The sequence below is a fragment of the Cetorhinus maximus genome, chromosome 18, assembly GCF_964194155.1.
Source record: "Cetorhinus maximus chromosome 18, sCetMax3.hap1.1, whole genome shotgun sequence".
NCBI classification, from domain to species: domain Eukaryota; kingdom Metazoa; phylum Chordata; class Chondrichthyes; order Lamniformes; family Cetorhinidae; genus Cetorhinus; species Cetorhinus maximus.
The window spans coordinates 90140159-90165841 of NC_135896.1; the positions used below are offsets into that span (position 1 = coordinate 90140159).

Consider the following 25683-nt stretch of genomic DNA (forward strand, 5'->3'; position numbering starts at 1 on the left):
AATAAACTTGAGAATTTGGAACTTGTCCATAAGAGTGATCAAAAGTAGGAGAGCCAAGGTCTTCTGGATAAGAAGGTTGGAAAAGTCCCAAAACTGCAACAGTAACATATATTCACCTTATTTAGTACTGTATGCAAGCAAATATTCACACTATCTTATACTATAAGCTAACATATTCACCACTGTTTATTTTATTTATCTTACACTATCCTTCAGATGAAAAGTTAGGCCAAAGTCTGATCTGCCTCTCAGGTGGACAAAGAGGATTCCATGACATTATTTTGAAGAAAAGCAGGGTAGGGTGGAGGGTCATCCTCAGGTCCTGCCCAATGTTTATCAATCAACATCACAAAAACAGATGATCTGGTTCATTTTCATATTGCTGTTTGTGGGAGTTGCTATGCACAAATTGGCCACCATGGTTCCTACTTTGCAACAATGATTACACTTTAAAAGTACTTCACTGGCTGTAAAGCACTTTGAGAAGTCCAGTAGTCGTGAAAGGCATTATGTAAATGCAAGTCTTTTTTATATAAAAGTATTAACACTGTGGTATACTGTCAGTAACATGCATTCGCTCTACTTTGAACAATACGTAAGATAAACTTACACTGTTGTGCTCTACATATATAGGGAGGAGGCTATTGCATAAACAAGAGGCTGTGGTTATAGTGGTAATGTCACTGGCTTAGTAATTCAGTGCCCCAGGCCAATGCGGATGGAATACTGGTTCAAATCCCACCACAGCAGCTGGTGAAATTTAAATTTAGGTCAGTAAGGGACGTGCGAGGAGACAGGTGACTATGCCAGAGTAAGACAGAGACCAATTGAATTAAGCTTATGTTCTGGTAAGTTCTGATAAGTCCTTTTCAGGTTTGACCATAAATTAAGTATCAAGATCTGACATAAGCAAGTTAGGATAGCTTGTTGAGAACTGCCTGGAGTGTTATCTGAAAGCAGTTGACTCAAGTGATGTTAATTACTGTAGCAGGAAGCTAAGCTAGCTAGTGACTCATCAGAGGGTCTATAAAAGAGACAGGCTTTTCAAACTCACGGTCAGTAAGGGGCATGCGAGGAGACAGGCGACTATGCTGGTGTGAGCTAGAGACCGAGTGAGTAACGAATTAGGCTCACAAGGGGATTCAGGGAAAGAAGTGTGATATACACAGGAATTATTCTAAGTTAGGAGCAGGAGCAGCTGAGCAGAAATGGGTGTTAAGCTCACCTTAGGACCTGAGTTTGAGAATCAAATCGAACAAGTGACATCACAGGAAAACTGTTGGTTGGTAAGAAACTTCTGTTAGGGAGTGTCTTTAAATAGCTGTAAATTAGAAAAATGTATTATTTTTAAAGAAGTGGCTACTTGGATTTGAGTAGAAAACAATAGGAATAAGGAGAAGTCAGGGTGGGTAATGTAAAGTAATATAAGTAAATCAAAGTAAAATAAAATTAACATAAGGGAAGTAAAGTTAAGAGGTGGCAGGGCAGCTCAGCTGTGTGGTATGTTATATGTGGGAAGCCGTGGACACTACTGGTGACCTAGGTGACCACATGTGCAGGAAGTGTTGCCAGCTGCAGAAACTTGAGCTCCAGGTTTTGGAGCTCGAGTTGGGGCTGGAGTCACTGTGGCACATCCGCGAGGCTGAGAACTACGTGGATAGCACATTCAGAGAGGTGGTCGCACCACAGGTTAGGAGCATGGAGGCAGAAAGGGAATGGGTGACTGCCAGGCAGTGCAAGAGAACCAGGCAGGTAGTGCAGGAGCCCTGTGGGGTCCCACTCTCTAATCGGTTTTCCATTTTGGATACTGGTTGGTTCCTCAGAGGAGTGCAGTCAGACCCTAGTCTGTGGCACCACAAACGGCTCAGCTGTAAAGGGGGGGAGGAAGAAGAATGGAAGAGAAATAGTGATAGGAGATTCGTTAGTGAGGGGAAAAGACAGGTATTTCTGTGGTCATAGACATGACTCCAGGATGGTATGTTGCCTTCCTGATGCCACTGAGCAGCTACAGAACATTCTTCTGGGGGAGGGTGAACAGCTAGAGCTGATAGTCCACAGTGTTACCAATGACTTAGGTAGGAAGGGGGTGTGATCCTGCAGTCAGAATTTAGGGAGCTAGTTTGAAAATAAGCAAGCAGGGCCTCAAATGTAGTAATCTCCAGATTACTCTCAGTGCTACGTGCAAGTGAGTACAGAAATAGTAGAATAAGGCAGATGAATGCTTGGCTGGCACAATGGTGCAGGAGGGAGGGCTTTAGATTCCTGAGACACTGGGACTGGCTCTTGGGAAGATGGTACCTGTACAAGCTGGACAGGTTGCATCTGAACAGATGTTCCTTGCAGGGCGTTTTGCTAGTGCTGTTGGAGGGGCTTTAAACTAACTTGGCAGGGGTGTGGGAACCAGGAGAGAATATTAGAGAGGAATACCAAGGCTCACAAAATACTAGGAGAGACAGACTAGAATGGGGAATAGTAAGTTAAAAGGTGGAGCCGGAGTAAGGGACAAAGTAATGAAGTCTAAATCAGGCTTATACTGTATGTATGTGAATGCACAGAGTATAGTAAATAAGATTGGTGAGTTATTGGCTCAGATTGCCATGCAGAATTATGACGTAGTGGTGATAGGTGATAACCGAGACCTGGCTCAAGGAAGGTCAGGACTGGGTGTTAAATATTCCTGGGTGCGAGGTGTTCAGGAAAGATAGGGCAGGAAGAAAGGGAGGAGGGATGGCTGTATTGGTTAAGGAGAGCATTGCAGTGCTGGAGAAAGAGGATGTCCCATGGGTTCAAGGACAGAATCAATTTGGCTAGAGCTAAGGGACAAAAAGGATGCCATTACATTGCTCGGTGTAGTCTATAGATCGCCAACTAGTGGGAAGGATGTAGAGGAACAATCTGCAGTGAAATTACAGAGAGGTGCAGACCTTATTGCGTTGTTATAATGAGGGGACTTTGGTTACCCGAATGTGGGATAGTGGTAGTGTAAAGGGCAGAGAGGGGCAAGGGTTCCTAAAGTGTGTTCAGGAGAATTTTCTACATCAGTATGTATCCAGTCCAACAAGAAAGGAGGCACTGGCAGACCTGGTTCTTGGAAATGAGGTGAACCAAGCAGATCAATTGTCAGTAGGGGAACATTTAGGAGACAGTGATCATTGTATCATAACATTTAGGATGATGGTAGAAAAGGACAAAGGGCAATCCAGAGTAAGAATAATTAGCTGGGGGGGACCCAACTTCAATGGGACAAGAACAGAGCTGGGCCAATTAGACTGAAACCAAAGACTGAACATTGGGCTACCTTCAAAGAAGAAATGGTTCAGGCACAATCAGGGTATATTCCCTCAAAGGGGAAAGGTAGGGCAAACAAATCTAGAGCTCTCAGGATGAAAAACGAGATAGGAGTTAAGATAAAGAAGAAAAAGTGTACTTAGGACAGGTGTCAGGTAGAAAACGCCATCGAGACCCAAACTGAATACAGAAGGTTCAGAGGAGAGGTGAAGAAGCAAATAAGAGACGTGAAAAGGGATTATGAGAAAAGGCTGGCAGCCAAAATAAATGGGAACTGTAAAGTCTTCTATAGGCATATAAATAGTAAAAGGGTGGTAAAAAGGGGAATAGGGCCAATTAGGGACCAAAAAAGAGGATTTACACGTGAAGGCAGGGGTCATGGCTGGGGTGTTAAATGAACACTTTGCATCTGTATTTACCAAGGAAGCAGATGCTACCCAGGCCATGGTGACAGAAGAGGCACCTCTGTCATTAGAAATGTTCAAAATCGGTAAGGGGGAAGCATTGGATAAACTGTCAATACTTAAAGTTGACAAGGCACCAGGACCGGATGAGATGCACCCAAGGATATTGAAGGAAGTGAGAATAGAATTGTAGGGGCACTGGCCATAATTTTTCAGTCTTCCCTGGAGAATTGCAAATGTTACACCCTTGTTCAAAAAAGGTTGTAAGGATAAGCCCAGCAATTACAGATCAGTCAGTTTAGCTTTGGTGATGGGGAAGCTACTGGAAACAATTATTTCAGGTAGAATTAATAGTCACATAGAAAAATGTGGGTTGATAAGGAAGAGCCAGCATGGATTTCTTAAGGGAAAATCATGTTTAACAAACTTGCTGGAATTTTTTGAAGAGGGAACAGAGGGTTGATGAGGGTAATGCTATTGATCTGGTGTACGTGGACTTCCAAAAGACATTCAATAATGCGCCGCACAACAGGCTTGTGAGAAAAGTTACAGCTCATGCAATAAAAGGGACAGTAGCAACGTGGATACAAAATTGGCTGAGTAGTGGGAGACAGTAAGTAATAGTTAATAGATACTTTTCAGGCTGGAGGAAGGTTTATAGTGGCGTTCCCCGGGGGTCAGTATTGGGACCCTTGTTTTTCCTGATATAAATTAATTATCTAAATCTTGGTATGCAGGGGACAATTTCAAAGTTTGTGGGTGATACAAAACTTGGAAGCATTGTAAACTGTGAGGAGTTCAGTGTAGAACTTCAAAGGGACATAGACAAGTTGGTGGAGTGGGCAGATAGGTGGCAGATGAAGTTCAATGTGGAGAAGTGTGAGGTGATTCATTTCGGTAGGAAGAACAGAGACAATACAAAATAAGGGGTAAAACTCTGAAGCGTGTGCAGGAGCAGAGGGACTGGGTGTAGACATGCATAAATCATTAAAGGTGGCAGGACAGGTGGAGAGAGCAGCTAATAAAGCACACGGTATCTTGGGCTTTTTTAATAGGAGTATAGAGTACAAGAGCAAGGAGGTTATGCTGAACTTGTATAGGACACTAGTTAGACCTCACCTGGAGTATTGTTTACAGTTCTGAGCACCACACTTTAGGAAGGATGTGAACACATTGGAGAGAGTGCAGAAGAGGTTTACAAAAATGGTTCTAGAGATGAGGAACTTCAGTTATAAAGATAGATTGGAGAAGTTGGGACTGTTCAACCCCTCCCCTCCCTTACCACCTCCTCCTGAGCCTGCCTACTTCGACTTCCGTAATGTTGCCCAGCTCTGTCCCGCCTCAGCTCACCTGCTGCTGGAATATCCACCCATGCCTTTGTTACCTTTCCTGGCTCGCCTACCTATTTCCATCCTCTCCAAACTCTCCTGACCTATATTGGCTCCCAGCCTGGAAACGCCTCAATTTTCATCCTTGTTTTCAATTCCCTCCATGGCCTTGGCCCTCTGTAACCTTTTTCAGCCCAACAACTGACCGAGACCTCTGAACTTGTCTAATTCTGGCCTTTTCTACCTCATGTATTATAAATGCTCCAAAGTTGGCACCTGTGTTTTCAGCAGCCTAGGACCTAAGCTTGGGAATTCCCTCTCTAAACCTCTTTGCTTTTCCTCTTCTCTTCTCCGTAAAACCCATCTCTTTGAACAAGATCCTTGTCATCTATTTTAATTTAATCTCTTTTATGGCTCAGTGTCAAATTTTGTTTGACGATGTGCCTGTGAAGATGTTTTTTACTATGCTAAAGGTGCTATATAAATGCAAGTCGTTCTTGTTTTTGTTTGTTTTTAACTAATAGCACTTTTATGTTATACCAAATCACCCCTAGTGCCTGGTTTAATTTGGTTACCAGTGCTGAAATCTGTTCCAGTAATATCTCAGAGCAGGTCTCAGAGTTAATGGAAAACCATGCACACGCAAACTTGTGTACACACAATGGCTTCTGGCCCTAAGACTTTCCTCAGTTAAAGCAGTGCAGAGCCGCAATGCGAATGCAGCAATGCTGGTCTTCATGGGTAGGCTGCGTTAACTGGATCCAATCCAGACAATGAAGTACAAAACAGGACATAGATCTTTTTCTTGTTCGTAGATTTATTCACAGGTTGCAACATTTTGGATCCTTGCCTCCCAACTACAAACCCAATATCCCAGTAAACTCTCTCTGTATGTGATCTCAGTCTTAATAATCAAACAATGCTCATCATCTGTGCGTCTTTAAGAACATAATCAACCAGCCATTAACAGGCTTCATGCTCAACCTGGCCATATCTGGAAAGTGATGGCTCATGACATGGGTAGCAAATAGGCAGATTGCTGTGCCAATTATGGCATCAGTACCACCTCCTGAAGTGGGACAGCTGCCAGTTGCTAAAGATGGGGCTGGCATTGGTGATGATACCCTGACATAGGTGTAACATTACATAGAAATGATAATGCTTGCGTGTAAAAGCCTCCTTATCTTATGTGTGAATAAGATTTTTATATCATGAAGGAGTTTGCTTCAAAAGTAGTCCTCAGATTGTAGATGATTACTTTTGTCAGCCCTCTTCACACTGGTTTATCTCTAGATAGATCCCACCATCTCCATTGCATTTAGTCATGGGATTGCTGTGTTTCAACCTATTTTATAATAATTGCTTTTCATTGAGAACCTGCAAAACCTTTTACTATATTGTTACAATCCCCAAAGAGACAGAAAACTTTCAAAAAGAGATTAATTTCCCATCGATTAACAAAAATGACCGAAGGACAAGATTTTACATTTTAAGACTTTTACTGTAACAAACAAAAATCAACATTGACTAAACATTACTTAATCGGCAACTACTACACCAAAATAAAGAAATGGTACTTCCCCATTAATTAATTAACATAACCAAAATATTCTTAATGACTCATTTTTACTTTACACCACACTTCCAGCTGATAGGTAGCCCTAAAGATTAAGTTTCAAGCTTCTCCTGGCTTTTCAGCAGGCTCCCTTCACCCTGCCATGGCAGGGCAAGTCTTCCAGTGTCCTTTGAAAATCATTCCACTAAGCCTCCTGAATATCCCCAAACTGACCTCCAGCAGCAAGGCGCACTTTGGCAAATTTCTCTTCCATAAATACTCACAAGTCCCGATTCTTCGAACAGAGAAGCAGCTCTCACAGCATCCTGTTTGGATGATAACACAAAAACAATCTTCTCCTCTGCTCTTTATAGCAGCAGCAGTTCCTGTCTCTCTCTTTCCGTGTCTCTGTTTCTTTGTGTTCCATGTGTGAAACCTGTCACTTGATTTTCAATATGTGTTGGTTACAGGTCACGTGGGCCTGTCTCTAGGCAGACTTAGTACAGTCAGCACTCCGCATCTATCGAGGACATTCCATTTCCACCTTAAATTAAAGTAGACATTTTAAAACATAGCCACCTTGCAAAGTCTTGCATTCGTAACAATACATGCATTCTCTTCCCCAGCCTTTGTACTTGCGATTTCTCCTCTGACATCTTCCTTTCCCCCATAATTGCATAGTTAAACCCAAGCAGACGGGCTACAGATTCTACTTTGACTTTCAGGGCAAACAACTCTGTGAATTAGCTGACACCAAAAGCACTTCCATACTGGCTAAATGTCACAGAAAAAAAAATCCCGACCTCACAACCATTGCTGGAACTTTAATCAATGTCACCAGTGGCATTAGACAAGGATCCTGACCCTGACCATAACAGATTGATGCGGCTGCATGTGGAATTTGCTAAATACTTTAATTGCTATGTTTGCAAGAGATTTCAGTTCAACATGATTTGCACAAGCCACTGCAGGGATATGGTCATCTCATAAAAAGAAACAAGAGAGGGGAGAAACATTGACAGAAGTGATGTTATTAATGTAGTAAGACATAGAGGCAGCATTCTAAACTACATGCATTCACATTTAAATGATTACAGTTGAGAATTGTCAAAAATCATATTGTTATTAATAATTTTATGTTACAGTATTAGGTTTCATTCCCTGATCAAAAAAAGCTTCAGCTATGTGGACAATAATGTATCCCAAATATCATTTCATTTGATGTATTCAAAACTCAGGGAACAAAAAAATATAAATAAATCGCAGAGCTAAACTACAGCGCAATGCCTGGGGAAGTTGACTGGTTTTAACAACACAAGATGTTGGGAATTTGTTCAATTTACAATGGGAAGCAGGTCCACTATTGGCAGATGTGTGGCTTTCATCATATGAAATATGGAAGGGAAAAGGGCTGCATTAGACAACTCTAGGTTCAGGCTATACTGAAATGGCTGAAAATTACCACACACACACATATCTACACCTATACAGACACACACACACACACACACACCTATACAAACATACACCCGCACACACACACGCATCTACACCTATACAGACACACACACAACTACACAAACACACACACACACACATCTACACCTATACAGACACACACACAACTACACAAACACACATACACACATCTACACCTATACAGACACACACACACACCTACACAAACACACATGCGCACGCGCGCGCACACACACACACACATCTACACCTATACAAACACACGCACACATCTACACCTGTACAGACATACACAACTGCACACACACAAACACACACACACCCACACGCACATATCTACACCTATACAAACACACACACACATACACACATGCACATATCTACACCTACACAGACACACACACACCTACACACATGCACACACATACCCCTACACATGAACATACCTACACCTACACACACACAGCTATAGACACGCACACACCTACACACACACAGCTATAGACACGCACACACCTACACACACACACTTACACACACACACGCACATATCTACATCTATACAGACACACACACACCTACACACAAACAACATACATACACACCCACACGCACATATCTACACCTTTACAGACACACACACGCACACACACGCACCCCACTACACACAAACATACCTACACCTACACACACACGCAGACACACCTACACATGAACATACCTACAACTAAGCGCACACACGCACATATCTCCACCTATACAGACACGCACACACCTACACACATACACACACACATACCTACACACATACATGCACATGCACACAAACACGCACACATATACACATCCCTACACACACACACCCCTACATCTATACAGGTGCACACACACAAACAAACCTACACCTACACACACACACCTACATAAACACACAAGCACACACACACACACACACACACATCCCTACACATGAACATACCTACACCTACACACACACAACTGCAGACACACACACACACAAACACCTATACAGACACGCACATACCTACACACACACACCTACACACACATATACACATGCGCACACACACACTCACACACCCCCTATACAGACACACACACCTATGTACACATCTACAACTACACACACACACACCTACACCTACTCACTTACACACATCTATAGACACACACACACCTATGCACACATCTACACCTAAACACCTACACACACACATGCACACACACTCCAGACTATAGCATGCATGTAAAAATGCATGTTGCCATGGCAATTCAGACTCTTGAGTGGACTGTAAGATGCTAGCATTCCATTAGCCTTTATGTTTACATTCTGTACCTATTCATGGCATTTTAACTATCTACGTACTCAAGTTTCTTTGGACCACCACTGTTTCTAGCTTCTCACTATTTTCTTCTATCTAAAGTGAGTGCCCTCACATTTACCTAAATTGAAATCCATTTGCTACAGCTTTACCCATTCACTTAACCATCAATACCTCTGTAATCTTATGCTTCCACCTACACTGCTTACAATGCTGCCTATCACCCGCAAACTTGGATATGTGGCTTTCTATTCGATCGAACAAATACCCAACACAAATCGTTGCACTGGTCACATCCTGCCGATCGATTATCCCTACCCTGTTTCCTGCCCCTCAACCAATTTCCTGACCAGGTTAATATTTTGCATTCAATTCCATGAACTTTAACTTTAACTAACAGTTTCTTTTGTTTTATTCTTTCATGGGATGCTGGCATCACTGGCTGGGCCAGCATTTATTGCCCTTCTCCAATTGCCCTTGAGAAGGTGGTGGTGAGCTGCCTTCTTGAACCGCTGCAGTCCATGTGGTGTAGGTACACCCACGGTGCGGTTAGGAAGGGAGTTCCAGGATTTTGACCCAATGACAGTGAAGGAACGGTGATGCAGTTCCAAGGCAGGATGGTGTGTGACTTGGAGGGGAACTTGCTGGAGGTGATGTTCCCGTGCATCCGCTGCCCTTGTCCTTCTCAGTGGCACAACTCACGGGTTAATGCAGCACAAGCTGAGCTTGAGCTGCATGACTCTGTATTATGTAAAGCTCATTTCTATTTTTAGTTCAAGCTGTTAGGGAGGGAGTTCCAGGATTTTGACCCAGCAACAGTGAAGGAACGGCAATATATTTCCAAGTCAGGATGGTGAGTGGCTTGGAGGGGAACTTCCAGGTGCTGGTTTTCCCATGTGTCTGCTGCCCTTGTCCTTCTAGATGGTAGTGGTCGTGGGTTTGGAAGGCGTTGTCTAAGGAGCTTAGGTGAGTTCCTGCAGTGCATCTTGTAGATGGTACACACACTGCTGCTACTGTGTGTCAGTGGTGGAGGGAGTGAATATTTGTGGATTGGGTGCCAATCAAGTGGGCTGTTTTGTCCTGGATGGTGTCAAGCTTCTTGAATGTTGTTGGAGCTGCACTCATCCAGGCAAGTAGGGTGTATTCCATCACACTCCTGACTTGTGCCTTGTAGATGGTGGACAGGCTTTGGGGAGCCAGGAGACGGGTTACTTATGAGGGACTTTTATCAAACGTCTTCTGGAAATCCAAATAAATAACATTTATAGGCATTCCCCTGTACTGTTCTCTAGCCACCTCCTCAAAAAAATTAAACAGGTTTAACAGGCATAACCTACTCCTTACAAATCGATGCTAATTCTCCCTGAGAAGTTGTGAATTTTCAAGGGGTTCAGTCACTCTATTTCCTGGTTAATCTGTAATTCCTTGCGTTTTCTCTCCAATTTTTCTTGATTAGTGGAATGACATGTACAGTATTTCAATCTAAGAGAACAGTTCTGAGGCAAGAAAGCTTTCTGAACATCATCGTTAGGGCATCTGCAATGCTCTTACCTACTTCTGTTAAAACTCTAGGATGGAAACTATCTGGCCCTGGATATTTGTCACTTTCTGGTGCCACTATTTTCTTCACTACTATCCACGTTAACTTTGGTGAGTCCCTGTCACTGATTCAATATTAGATTTCTTGGGATGTTTAGCGTGCTAACCTCTTCCTCTACTGTAAATACTGACATAAAGTCATTGCCCAATGTGTCCACCATTTCCTTGTTTCCATTGACAATATCACTGTTATCAGTGCACCAAATGGATCACCTTCAGGTCACTGCTCCTAAGGCTCTGCCAGAGTTGGTTTGCAAACTCAGTGTCTTATTTGACCCTGAGGCAAGCTTCCAACCCCATATCAGTACCACCACTGGGACCGATTATTTCCACTTCCTTCTCATCGCCCCACTCTGCCCCATTTCAGCTCATCTGGTGCTCAAACCCTCGTTTCATGCCTTTGTTGCCTCTAGACCTGACTGTTCCAATGCAATCCTGGCTGGCTTCTCACGTTCTGTCATCTATAAACTTGAGGCCATCCAAGACCCTGCTGCCCATGTCCTAACCTGCACCAAGGGCTTTTCACCCATCACCCTGCTGCTCACTGACCTAAGTTGGCTCTGAGTTGAGCAAGGCCTCAATGTTAAACCTCTCATCCTCATTTTCAAATCTCTCCGTGGCCTTGCTCCTCCCTAACTAGGTAGTCTCTCCCCGCACCATAACCCTCCAAGAGTTTAGCGTTGATCTAATTCTGGCCTTCATGAATATCCCAGTTGTAATGCCTCCGCCATTGGTGGCCATGTGTCCAATTGCCTCAGCTGTAAATTCTGGAACTGTGCCTCTCTGCCTCTCTCTCCTCTTTTAAGGGTTCCCCTTAAAATCAATCTCTTTGCCTAATCTATTGATTGCTTTGCCCTTAACGTCTCCTTATGTGGCTCAATGTCCAACATTGTCTGATCGCACTCCTATGAGGTGCCTTGAGACGTTTTATTTCATAGGCGGAATTTTACATTCGGTGTGCGGGTGCACACCCGACACGTGCCAGAACGTAAAATGACGCGCGATGACGTTGGGCGTGCGTCCCCGACGTCATCGCGAAGACGCACGATATTTCCTTCAGCGGGCGCGAGCCGGAGTCGGCTACATGCCCGTCGATAATTGAAAGGCCTTTGAAGGCCAATAACCAGGTAATTAACCTGGTTACGGTTGGCGGGCGGGCGAAAAGGCCAAGCGGCCTTCACGTTTTTCAGGAAACCTCATCCATGAGCGGGTTGAGGTTTCCTGAAGCTATTACAAATCAAATAAAAATTTTCATTAGAACTTAAAAACGTGTCCCATCTCACGTGACACAGTCACATGAGGGGGCAGGTTCCATTGAATTTTTCTGCTCTTTATTAAGTTTTCCAAAAAGCGCTTCGATCTCCCTGAGGGAGCTCCGTGCCTCAGGGAGATTGAATCGCTCTTTCACGCGCATGCACAAACTGCGAGCTAGGCCCGGCTCTCCCTCCTCCCCCTCGCCCGCACGGGCAGCGCTCAGCGCTACCGCTCGTGATTCACGCAGGGCGGGCCTTAATTGGCTGGCCCGCTCGAAATGGCAGTGCGGAGCCAATCGCGGGCGGCGGTAGGCTCCACCACCACCCCTGCCCACTCTCGCCAAGCCCACCCGACGAATGGAAAATCCTGGCCCATTCGTGGCCTTATGGAGCTACAAGCTGTTGTTCTGAAACTGGCCACCAGGAGGTGTGTGAGACTGGCCTATGTCTCTTATTTATTTGCTTTCTGGCTGGAAATGTCTGACCTCCTTTCAGTGTCTCCTTATGATAGTGCAACCTGAGGAATGAGGCTGCAGAGGTTAAGCTATTCCAGAGCATTTTTAGCAAGAACTTGCATTTATATCGTGCCGTGACACATCTCTCAGAAACACCTCAAAGTATTTGACGCACAATGCCTTACCCTCAAGTGCAGTGAATGCTGTTATACGCCCGAATCTATAAACAAAGTCCCACAAATAACAATGAAGCGAATGGCCAGTTAATTTGTTTTTGGTGGTGTGGGCCTTGAGAAGAATGTTGACCAGGATACCTAGAGAACACGTTGCTCTTCAGATTGATCAGTGAGGTCCTTAGTGATCCCTGGAAATGCATACAGGACATGGGGATTTAACATTTCATCTGAGGGACAGCACCTTTATAATGCCTCACTCTCTTGGTTTTTTTGGGGCGGGTGGTGCAGAGAAGGTGGAGTGGTTAAATTTCTGGACTAGTAATCCAGAGGCCCAAGCCAATGCCCTGGGTCAAGGGTTCAAATACCCCCATGGCAGCTGGTGGAATTTAAAATTCAATTAATAAACCTGGAATTGAAAGCTAGTCCCAGTAATGGTGGCCATGAAACCATTGCCGATTGTTGTAAAAACCCATCTAGTTCACTAATGTCCTTGAGGGAAGGAAATCTGCCGCCCTTCACCTGGTCTGGCCTACGTGCAACTCCAGACCCACAGCAATGTGGTTGGCTCTTAACTGCCCTCTGAAATGGCCTAGCAAGCCACTCATTTCAAAGGGCAATTAGGGATAGGCAACAAATACTGGCCTTGCCAGCGATGCCCACATCTCATGAAAGAATGAAACAAAGTATTGCACAGCAAAGCTGGATTATATGCTGAAGGTCTTGAATGTGGTTAATGATTAAAATACAAGTCTGTGAATTAGCCAAGAGCCTAGAAACCAAATCCATCCAATACAACAATACAGTCGCACCTCACTTACCTAAGGCCGGAAAACTCAATGCACAGCTTGTCAGAGCCACAGCTTTGTGAATATATATGTGTGTGTATATCTAAGGGTTTTACTCCAGTTCAACCAACTAACCAGTTTCTCAGCATAGAGTATGCTGTACCATATCACATTCGCACAACAATGCACAATATTTTTGTGTTGGACCTTGATTTGGGGCTCCAGTTCATTGCATGCTGTTAGCCCATGGATTGACTGCAATAAACGTCATCTTATTGAAACCCTGTTAATTTGTTAGGTTAGTACAATGTCAAATATCAGTGATAAAGACACTCTAATCAAGCATTGCTATTACCTAGACACTAATTACAGAAATCAACTGTGGCTCTCTCAGCCCTCTTCACGTCAAAACTGAACAAATGCAATTCCATTCACTCTCTAATGTGACAAATTAAATAATCATGCACAAATTCTTTACTGCAAGTCAGTGCACAATTGCATTACTCATTGACTAAAAGTGAATAATCTCTGTGCCATCCAAAGATAAAAAAAAAAGCTTAAATGAACCAGTTGAAAATTTGAGTGAAATTTAATTCTAATCTGTCATTAATCAATTAAATGAATAATTACTGCATCAAATTTGATCACTCAATTGGAACATATGCTTAAAATGTCAATTCATACTAAGTATAGGTAGGAATCACAGGTGTTGTAATAATAGCCTTACAAATGTGCACCAGATAGGTTATTTCACCACAGAAAAGGTACTATAGTACCATCATGTTACTCATCTGCAGAGACCTGGACTAATGCCACACGTTATGTAGGAAAATCCTTTATGAAACGCAAATGATAAAGCATACCATTATATTGTCTTGGCCTCAACAGGATATACACTTGCATTTTAAATGGATTAAGAGCATCAAATTGGGCTGTGTAGCGTTGCTTTTGCCAGCACTATAGAAGCCCTGAAGTAAGGAAATGGTACAAAGTGCCCTTCTGACACGGCACATGCAGCACCCCATGCTGGGATAGGGTGCTAGTGCGGGCGCGCTGTGCGTACACCGGAAATGGTCAGGAGTGGTCAGATCATGATGTCAAACAACCGTTCCTGCTGATGTGACAGACGTTACGGGAACTCTGACCATACGGATTCAGTGCACATATGAGCTAACCACTCTCAGCTGAACACGCATTCAGCCACAGGAGGGACCTCCAACTGATGTTATTTAAAAGGACAGGTATCCAACTCGCAGCTGAGGTGCTTCTGATTTACTTGTTTCTGTACAAAGCTTGTGGAAGTATTGGGGCTTGCTTCTGGGGGTCCTTTAATGAGTTGGTGCATCCAATCAAGGGGGACAGAGGCATTGCTGTTACAACTCAGATAGGCAGGTGGATAAAACTGGAGCCTACTCTTCAAATACTTCCAAACTTCCATTTACAGAAACGCACATTATATATCACACCCCTCCAATCCAATAATCACAGATTCAACCTGCTGTTATATTTATGAGCAGAAATGAATTCCCCAGTTAATGCTCACCGTCTGACCATAATCACCGTGTGTTCTCTGCCCAGAGGAGGATCCTTTTCCTTCTACGTCTCTCTACCCTGTGCCAGTCCTTTCATTTGCCAATAACTTTCTTCAATTTTCAAGCCATCCAGCATTGATATTCTCTCCCTTCCTCTTCCTTCTAGAAACCCTCCCTCCATAACATCTTTTACAAGTCAGTTTCATCTTAAGATGTACCCTACCTCTGTCCATTCCTAATGATGTCCAACAAATTTCTTTGTTCATTCACGCTTCTCAGCTCTCCATCATCTGTTACTTTTTCTGCCCAGCTGAACCTTTCCATTGCCCTCCAAACCTACATTCCAAAGCAAGTTGGTCTCGTTTTTTGCCAAGTCCATGTCTCACATCCATACAAAACAACATTCCAAACCAAGTTCTTTACAACTCACTTCTTCAGTTGTTTATTCAGCTTTCCGGTTAGAAATCATCTCCTTACCAAATACGGCCATTCCCATTACAATCCTTGTTCTTATTTCTTTGTTGCATCTTCCATCTGCAGATATTAAGCTTCCTAAATACTCGAACGTTTGCACTCGTCTGGTTCTCTTCCTTCTATGAATATATAAACTTTTCTTGGTGATTTTGAGATATGCATCCTTTGCTTTTGCCAATGTTCACTTTCATTCCAAAGCTCATGCTGCTGTTTAGTCTATCTACTAATTTTAGTAATCCTTCTGTTCTTGTTATGCTTAATGCTTTGTCATCTGCAAGTCGAACTGATGTTATCATTCACACACACACCCCCACCCCACCAATCTTAACACCAGATTCTGTGTTTTTCCATCATTGATCATTGTTTCTGATTAGTCATTGAAGAGGACTGCTGATAAACAACACTCTGATTGAACTCGTCTTGCAATTACATATGGTTCTGACTCTCTGTTATGATTTGTCCTATATACATATTTCCTATGAGTCCTCCATCTCTCCAGTCTATTCCAATGTCTTTCAACACTGTCAGAAGCTTAGTCCAGTCAACCCTTTATTGCAAGGGGATTTGAATGCATGAGTAAAGATGCCTTGCTGCAATTGTATAGAGCCTTGGTGAGACCGTGCCTGGACGTATTGCGTACAGTCTTGGTTTCCTTAGCTGAGGAAGGATATCCTTGCCAAAGAGGGAGTCCGACAAAGCTTCACTAGACTGATTCTTTGGATGGCGGGATTGTCCTTTGAGAAGAGATTGAGGAGACTGGGCCTGTGTTCTCTACAGTCAACCTGGACTGGGAACCACCTAGGCCTAGTGTAGACTATGGGCAGGATTTTTAAATCAGCGGGCTCAAGAGCGGCCGGGGAGTGGGCCCCCGACTGTGATTGGCCCCCGACCGTGCACTGAAAGGCTCAGCGCTGCCGGGGTGGGAGCGGGAGGTGGGTGAGCACTGAAGTCAGCGCGGGCGTGGGGGGAGCGCTCACAGAAAGCACCCTGAAGGAAGACAGCTGCCTCTGGGAGCTGAAGAATCCAAATGGCAAAGATAAAGATTGTAAAAACCGGGAAAAAATGCCCACGCATCAGAATCAGTCACCGGAACATATATACCAGGTGAAAATTCTGTGCAAACATTTTTTTTTTCAATTAATATCAGAAGCCTCATCCTGTCCTTGGATGAGGTTTCCTCAAGAAGGCAAAGGCCTCCTGGCCGATTCGCCCACCCGCCAACTGTAACGATGGACGGACAACAAAAAAATCACAGTTGATTAATTCGTTAATGGCCTTAATAGGCCTCTTAATTGTCAGCGGGCGCGCTACTGATTCTCGCGCCCGCCTGCCGACCGAAATATCGCGTGAGTGCGCGATGGCATCGGGACGCTCGCCCGACGTCAGCGCACGCTATTTCACGCTCGGGCGTGTCGGGCCCAACGCCCACACGCCAAGCGAAAAATTCTGCCCCATGTGTGAGGGCAGAGCTGGCTCGGCTGAGATGCCCTCTCAGGGCAAATGGCCACTTGGCAAGAAATCGGAGGGCCGCCGCCAGGGTGTTTCAGGATGTCTCAGCATCATCCGGAGAGGAAATCCCTGGCCGAATACCAGAAAGAGGGAGAAACTACATGAGAATTTGGACTGTCCGGCTTAATGTCTTCTGTCTGGATCCACGACTCTTAGATTGCTGATCGAAAGCCATACTTCAACCACTGTGTGTGTGTGGGTTTGTTTTTATATACACAGGAAGTTTTCATCTTTTCCGATCGTATATTTTATTATCTACTGAGGAACATTTGAACAAAAAAGAAAGAACATGAAAGCTGGGCAATCAGAAAATCCCACAGGTTGGCCAGAGCGTAGTAAGGGGATGTAAATTATTCTTTAATCTGTTAAAATAAATGCTCTCAGTGTTCAGCTCTAAATATAATTCATTTGAAGGTTTATGCTAATAAATTAATGCATTCCTATCAGACGGAGTATCACCATTCAATTTCATGTGTTTACAGAATGGCTTCTTGAATGTTCCAGCTCTTGCAAGTAACCTCGGAGAGGCGGGAGTCTTGTCTGGAGTATTTTTTTTTACTTCCTAAATGGGAGCAATGAGTTTCTCTCCCTGTATCATACACAATGCATTCCAACCGTGCCGAGCAAGTAGAATCTGTTTATTATGCTCCCTTCTTCCCACCAGGCCTGGATCTTCTGTTATGACAAGAGGAAAAAGCGGGTGGTGGCCAATTTCTAAAGGTTACCCATTTAAGGAATTTCAAAGTTTTTTTTTTCTCTCTCTATTCAACAGATTATTTGGCTGATTGAGGAAGTGCAGAAAAAGCACTTTAAATTAAGTGCCATTCCAAGGGTTTTGTTTGAGGTTATTGCACATATGTGGGATTGACATTTAATAAGTTGACTTGCCTCGAGTAAGCTCCGGAGTTGCCTCATTCTGTGGCATCCACAAAATGGAATGAAAACAGACCAGAGACAGAGTTCCTATGAGCCCTAACTGTAATGAGATTGTGAGCCAGTTTAAAAAGAAAAATTTATCGTCTCATCACATCTAGTGCGCAGAGAAAATGTTTCCCTATTGTCCGGTTATTATGAGATATTGCAGCACATAACCATTCAGCCTGAAAAGTCCCTACCTCTTTATTTAACCTCACCGACATACTTCAATACTTTTTGCCCTCATGTGCTTATCTAGCTTCCCCTCAATGCACCTAATCTATTTGCCTCCTGTGAAAAAGGCAGACTAGCATTTATATAGCACCATTCACGAGCACAGACCAATGAGGTGTTTTTGAAGTGTAGTCTCTGTTGTAATGTAGGAAACACAGCACTCGCGTCCAGCAAGCCTTCACAAATGACAAGTGATAATGACCAGATAACCTGTTTTTGTAAGCTTTGATTGAGGGATAAATATTGGCCAGGACACCAGGGATAACTCCTCTGCTCTTCTTCAGAATAGTGCCATGCAATCTTTTATGACCATTTGAGAAGGTTCGTTTAATGTCTCAAACAAAAAGATGCTGCAGTCCCTCAGTGCTGCTTTGGAGCATCAGCCTTGATTCCTGTGTACAAGTCCTGACGTGGGACTTGAACTCATGACCTTCTGACTGAGACAGCCACGAACTGAGCCACAACTGACCTGACTTGGTAATGAGTTCCACATTCCAAACACTCTGAGTAAAGAAGTTTCTCCTGAAGTCCACATTGGATTTATTGACGACTTATCTTACCCTCATAGCTTCCAGCTCCAATCTCACGTTAAGCCTTATGGCGCAGTAGCAGCGAGTCTGTCTCTGAGCCAGAAGCTCTGGTTAGAGTCCAGCTCCAGGACTGGATGACCATGGATGGTCCGTTCATAATCTGACCAAACAGGTTGATCAGCCTGCAAATCCTTCAAATATGCCTTTGGCAGGTGGTAAGAGTAGGAGAGCCCCCTGGTCAGCCGGACTGTGTAGTAGCTGCAATGCAACAGCTCTCCCATGCTAAAAGACTCTACCTTCATGTTCTTGACATTGGTTGTACTCCAGACAAGCATCCTCCTCACTTTGAGAGGCTACCAGTCATCACCATCGATATCGGATCTTGCCTACAAGTGGAAACATCTCTAAGTTTCCCCTATCAAACCCTTTCACAATCTTGAAGATTTTTATCATGTCAGCGCTCCATCATCTCTTTTCTAGAGAACAGAGCCTCAGCCTGAGAGGCATAACCTTCCAGTTCTGGGATAATTCTAGTATATCTTTTTCTGCACCTTCTCTAGTGCCTCTATGTTTTTTTATAACATGGAGACCAGAACTATTGACAATATTCCAAGTGTGATTTAACAAAGATTCTACACAAGTTGAACATAACTACCTGCTTTGTAATTCTATCCCCCTAGAAATGAACCCTCTGTGCCATGTTTGCTTTTCTTACGGCCTTATTAACCCATGTTGTTACTTTGTGTATCTGCACCCCTCTCTGTTCCTCTCCCTCATTCAGAGAATTATGTGGCCTTATTCTTCCATCCAAAATGTATTATCTTGCACTAATCAATATTAAGGTTCATTTTCCTATAAAATACCCATTCTGCAGGTTTATTAATGTCTTCCTGTATTTTGTCATGGTCCTCTTCAGTACTAACAATGCCCCCCCAATCTGGTGCCATCACCAATTTTTGAAACTGTACTTCCAATTCCCGCTTCCAAATCTTTTGTGTAAACAGAGACCAACAGTTGACCCGGCACCGATCCTTGTAGAATACCACTTCCCACCATTTGCCAATCTAAATAACTATCTCTGACCCCCTTGGGCAGAATCTTGTGCTGGCGACAGTCTCCCAGCTGCTGACTGAGAGCCGGCCACAGCCCCACGTCACCTCTCTCCGGGGAGGCCCGCTGGTATTACATGCCAATCAGGTACTTGACAGGCCAGTGGCGGGCCTTGCCCCAGGATCAGGGCCCCGCAGTTGGATGTCCTGTCTGCCGAGAGGTGCAAGCCAACCAGAGGCAGTGGCTGCTGCCGGAATGACACCCGCTGGAGACCCAGGATCGAGGAATGGCCTAGGCCAGCCGTTGGCGATGGCAAGACGGGTTTTGCAGGTTGAGGGTCATAGGGAGGAGGTTGGCAGCAAGAGGAAGGGGTGGCTCTTGGAAGGCCCCGCCTTTCTGATGCTGGGCCCCTTGATCAGGTGCTGAGTGCGCGCCACATAGCAACCCTTACTCGCCGCTGGGTTAATACCAGAGGTGGCAGCATGAGGACCTTAAATGAACATTAATTGTCCACTTAAGGGCCTCAATTAGCATCAGGGTGGGAAGAATATCCATGGGCCTCCCCACCCTGGGCTTAATTGGGGTGGAGGTGGGAAGATGGTAGGGTCCCTAACCACCACCCTCCCACCCAATTAAATGCCCCCCCCCCACCACGGGGGAGGGCGCAATGTTCCACTCCAAGTCTCTGTTATGTAGTCAGTTTGCTATCCATTCTACTATCTGCCCACTGACTCCACATGTTTTGACCTCATCATCTCCAATACAGTACCATATCAAAGGTTTTTGGAAATCTAAATATATTACGTCTACTACATTACCCTTATCCAACTTTTCTGTCAATTCTTTAAAGAATTCAATAAGGTTGATGAAGCATGACATAAAATTACGTAAAATTTTCGAGGCCAACAGATCTGTGCCAGTGTCTGCACTCCACACAAGTCTCTTCCCATCTCACTCCATCAGCATGTCCTTCTATTCCCTTCTTCCCCATTTTCTTCCCTAGCTTTGGAATGCACTGTCTGAAAGGAAAGCGGACTCAACAGTAATATTCAAAAGGGAATTGGATAAATACTTGAGGGAAATAAAAATTACTGTGTTAAGGAGGCAGAGTAGGGGAATGGGGTTAATTGAATATCGCTACCAAAGATCAGCCACATGGATGATGGGCCAAATGGTCTCCTTCTGTGCTGTAACATTTTACGGTTCCTCCTTAAATGCATCAATGCCAATCGCTTCAACCACACACCATGCGGTAGTGAGTTCCACATTATCACCACTCTCCTTATTGGATTTATTAGTGGCTAACTTATGTTCGAGGCCTCTCCCTCACAAGAGGAAATATATTATCTACATCTATCCTATCAAACCCCTTTATAATTTTAAAGACTTCTATCAGGCCACTTCTCAGTCTTCTCCTAGAGAGAAGAGACCCAACTATTTAGTCTTTCTTGGTAGTTCTATCATAATAAGTCAGATATTAAATTTGTATATACACTTTGATGTATTGGATGGAATTCTGGAAAAACCTCTTGATAAATTCAGAGGCAAACTTATGTATATGATAGTCACACTTTATCTGTGAATGTAGATGCTCACGGTTAGTCCATGACCTGGAGTGTAGTTTCTTCTCTTTATCCAGGTCTTGATGTAACCCAAACAGAATGGGGTAGATAAAAGCAAAATACTGCGGATACTGGAAATCTGAAATGTTGACATCACATAACATATCACATTCAGCTATTATCACATTCTGCTTTCTTACCGTTACGCCACTATCAACACCTTTTTTAGCCCTTTATCACCACCATTAACATTCCCTTTGTCCTTTAGTTCATGACATCTTTGCCAATCTCTCCTTTGTCCCCACCTATCGCTGGCCTTCTATCCAGCTTCACCTGCCCCACCCACCCCCCGTTAAACAGTATAAATCTCATCACATTTCCACTTCTCTTCAGCTCTGAAGAAGGGTCATACGGACTCGAAACGTTAACTCTGTTTTTCTCGCCACAGATGCTGCCAGACTTGCTGAGTTTTTCCAGCATTTTCTGCTTTTGTTTCAGAATGGGGTGGATCTTGATCTTGTGCCATAATGTGAAACAAGTCCACAGCTCATTTTACCTCCTTTTCAAATACAATGGAACTAAAAATTTGAGGATGTAAAACAAGTTACTGACTCATCAGCACCATCTATTTTTACATTAATGTGCAAAGTTAAGATCAGCCTCAACATCTGAAGTGTGAAATTTGCTGATGCAGTATGATCAACATGTGATAAGAGTATTCCAGATTTCATTGCTCGCTCCTCCTCTCCTCCTCTCAGATGCTCATGCTTACTCAGGCTCTGTTCTTTGCTTTGTGGAAACCCATCTGACTTTCCAACTGCTTCCTCTTGGGCAGAGGAGAGAGCTGGTATGGATGGCACAGGATTCGTGCAGCTGGAGGGGTTCACACGTTCCCCTGAAAGTTTCCCCTCATGCTCGAAGCCAATCCCTAGAACATCAAAAATACCAAAGGTGCTTTCACTGTGTAAGTAATGATATGGTTCCTTGAAGAAACAGTGGCTGAGTCAAAATATTGATGGTGCATAGGGGGCTGAAGCCAACTGTATTCTTCTTTGTCCTGTCTTAACCAACACGCTGATAACAGTTCGCCTCCCCTTTCCTGGATCCTCACCTCCCCTGTGTGCCTCCTAACGAACTGCAAAACTTTTTCCTTGTGTGCACGCAAACTTTACTGTTCCTCTTCCAACTCTATTTCTTGGTCCATCGCGCAGTGAGTGCCTGGGAGGGTGGTGAAGGAAAATTCCATTGTGGCTTCCAAAAGGGAATTGGCTAAGCACCTGAAGATCAAAATAAAACAGCAGTGTTACAGAGAAAGGGCAGGAGAGTGGACCAGCTGAATTGCCCTTGCAGAGAGCCAACATGAACTCTACAGGCCGAATGGGCTTCTCCTGTGCTGTAGCCATACTATATTACTATGTGTGAGTCTTTTCCATTGCAAACAGAGCATTGTCATGATCAGAAGACAGGAAGGAAAATATATATACGTATATCATCCTGGATACTTTATAAACTTATTACTATTTTTAAAATGGACTAATGGCTGGACTGATAAAATGGCCACAGCTAACTGCACAATCATAGTTCTAAGCTGTTCCAATGGATCATTCTCCTGGAATGTGACTTGTATTGTATAAACATTCCAGCCAAGCCAACGCAAAGGAATCATAGATGATACGTCTGCACCAGCCGGCTCTAGACAAAGGCAGAGCTGTGTGGGGCTCTCATCTCCAAAGCTGTACTAATGGTTCTTCAGTTACCTGCTCAAAGCACAATGGGTTGTAACAAGGGGCCTCGTTAGCTGAATAGCTCAACCTGAAACCACCCTGTCATATGACTGAGACTTGAATTCCGTTAATTATATAGTTGCGGTTTAACTTCAGAAGAGAAAACCAGACTCCAGGCTATCAGCCTGTCTCTGACCTCCATCTCTCTCAGGATCTGATCTCCAGAAAGGGCCCTATATTTCACCTACAGATACAAGGATACAAGAATACTTTGTTGTATCTTCATCGGACTCAACCTGCAGCCGAGTTCCTAGGACTAAGACCAGGAATTCTGCCAGACAAAGCCACCGAAAAGCACATTGGTTCTGGACTCTGGACTCACATGAACACATAATTCATATTTTTATTGTGATCTTTGTCCTGAACCCCTTTCTTTACCTAATCCCTCTTTTATTGTATGACTCCAAAAGAGGTGGATGTTGCAAAACCCCTTCCCACATTTTGTGCATGTGTAAGATAAAACTAACCATCTTATTTTACCTTACCTCGAGTTTGCTCTGGGGTTATTAACAGAGGATTGGATAACTCGAAAATGAAAGGGTTGCGGAAAATACGCCACCATTTATAAAGGGGGAAATCAAAACTCAAAAGCAGCTTTCCGCTTATGGACGGGTAGTGAGAGGAGAAATCAGGGCTGTTTAAATTAACCCCACTCCTGTCCGTAACAATATAATCCACTCCCTGATTGCAGGGGGCGGGGAAAGGGAAGGAAGAAAACAATTCAGAAGGAGAAGTAGAGGGTTGTGGAGAAGAGGAAAGTTTCCCCATCGTTCTGAAAGTGCTGCCTCTGACAGTGATATCTAATCTCTGGAAGCAATTGCTAATGTTTTTATTGTTACAAGGCTAAGCCGCCTTATTTCTGAAAATATGATTTTTCAACTTACAACTGGCTGGAACGTTTGTAATTTGAACTGGGACAGAGCAAACTGATTAAAAATGCAGGGCCACACGTCAAGGCAGAGGTGAGAAACTAACAAATCACCTTCAGTGTGAAGAGAGAGACATTTCCTATAATCCAGACACCCATCGGAACTCATAACTGTCTCAGGAAGAGACAGTAAAAATGCAAAGTATGGGTGTTGAAACAATGGCTGCCACAGACAGACACACCTATACCAGCGATCAAAGATCTCGTAATAATTGCAGCATCTTCTAAGCCTGACTGCCTCCAAGAAATGAGTGAACGCAAATCAGCCTCAACGTTTAAAATCTACGCCTCAAGGACAATCGGAGGATACTTAACCGTATATTCTTTTACTCTTTTTTTGTTGGATTCTAACTCCCCTTATTTCTGATACGTGTGTATGTGTGTGCGTGTGTGTGCGTATGTATGGTATGTGTGTGTGTGTGTGTGTGTGTGTGTATGTGTGTGTATGTGCGTGTGTATGGTATGTGTGTGTGTGTGTGTGTGTGTGCATGTGTATTTGTGTGTGTGTGTGTGTGTGTGTATGTGTGTGTGTGCATGTGTGTGTATGTGTGTGTGTGCATGTGTGTGTGTGTGTGTGTCCAAATGATTGCATGTGGGCCGAATACTTAATGTCACATTTTTGTTATTTTCTTCGGACTTAGTAATTAATAAATTCGCTCTTTCTTTGACTCAAGAAAACCTTGTTTGATTGGCTCCTTATTGCTCACAGATTAAATAGTTACATACATTCTGATTTGGAAAATTTTCACGTATCCTCGTGAAAAAGAGACTTAAACCTTTGTTGTGACCAACCGAGGAGGTTGAATAGAAGGGAGCCAGTTCACCCTTTCTCACCTGCTCAGAACACTGTTGAAGTTGTGCCTGGGTGTTTGGTTTATATATGCGTGTGAATTGCAAATCTTGGGCATATGTAATGCGTCGTTCCATCTTTCAAAGATGTCACACTTTCAAATAACTTTTTTTCTTAATTCTTTCTTGGGATGTGGGCGTCACTGGCAAGGCTGGCATTTGTTGCCCACCGCCAATGGCCCTTGAACTGAGTGGCTTGCTAGGCAGGTAAGAGTCAACCACATTGTTGTGGGTCTGGGATCACATGCAGCAGTGGATTTCATTCCCTAAAGGGGCAATAATGAAACAGACGGGTTTTTACGTCAATCTACGAGAGCGATCATTGTCATGATTACTGAGACTAGGGCTGGAATTTTACAGTCCTACCAAAGTCAATGGACTTTTGAATGACTTGCCGCATTTTATGGCACCGCCCCTGTCGTGACAGAGAGGTAAACTCCCACCCTGGCTTTCAATTCCAGATTTATTAATTAAATTTAAATCCCACCAGCTGCCCATGGTGGGATTTCAACCCATGTCCCCAAAGCAATAGCTTTGGTCTCTGGATGATTAGTCCGGTGACATTTCCACTACGGCATCATCTTCCCTGTAACGTGGCACATCATGGGCAGAATCTTCCTCTGCGTGGCAGGTTAGTGGTGGGATGGCGGG

General features: G+C 43.8%; 1 long non-coding RNA gene across 1 annotated transcript in view; it reads left to right on the forward strand.

Annotated features, from left to right (window-relative positions):
• Nucleotides 1-1049: 1049 nt before the first annotated feature.
• The window catches only part of LOC144693351 (uncharacterized), a 53390-nt gene continuing 28756 nt past the window's right edge, over nucleotides 1050-25683 (forward strand). Inside the window, exon 1 of the long non-coding RNA XR_013579519.1 lies at nucleotides 1050-1112. This is a non-coding gene — a long non-coding RNA (uncharacterized LOC144693351). The remainder of the gene's footprint in view (nucleotides 1113-25683) is intronic.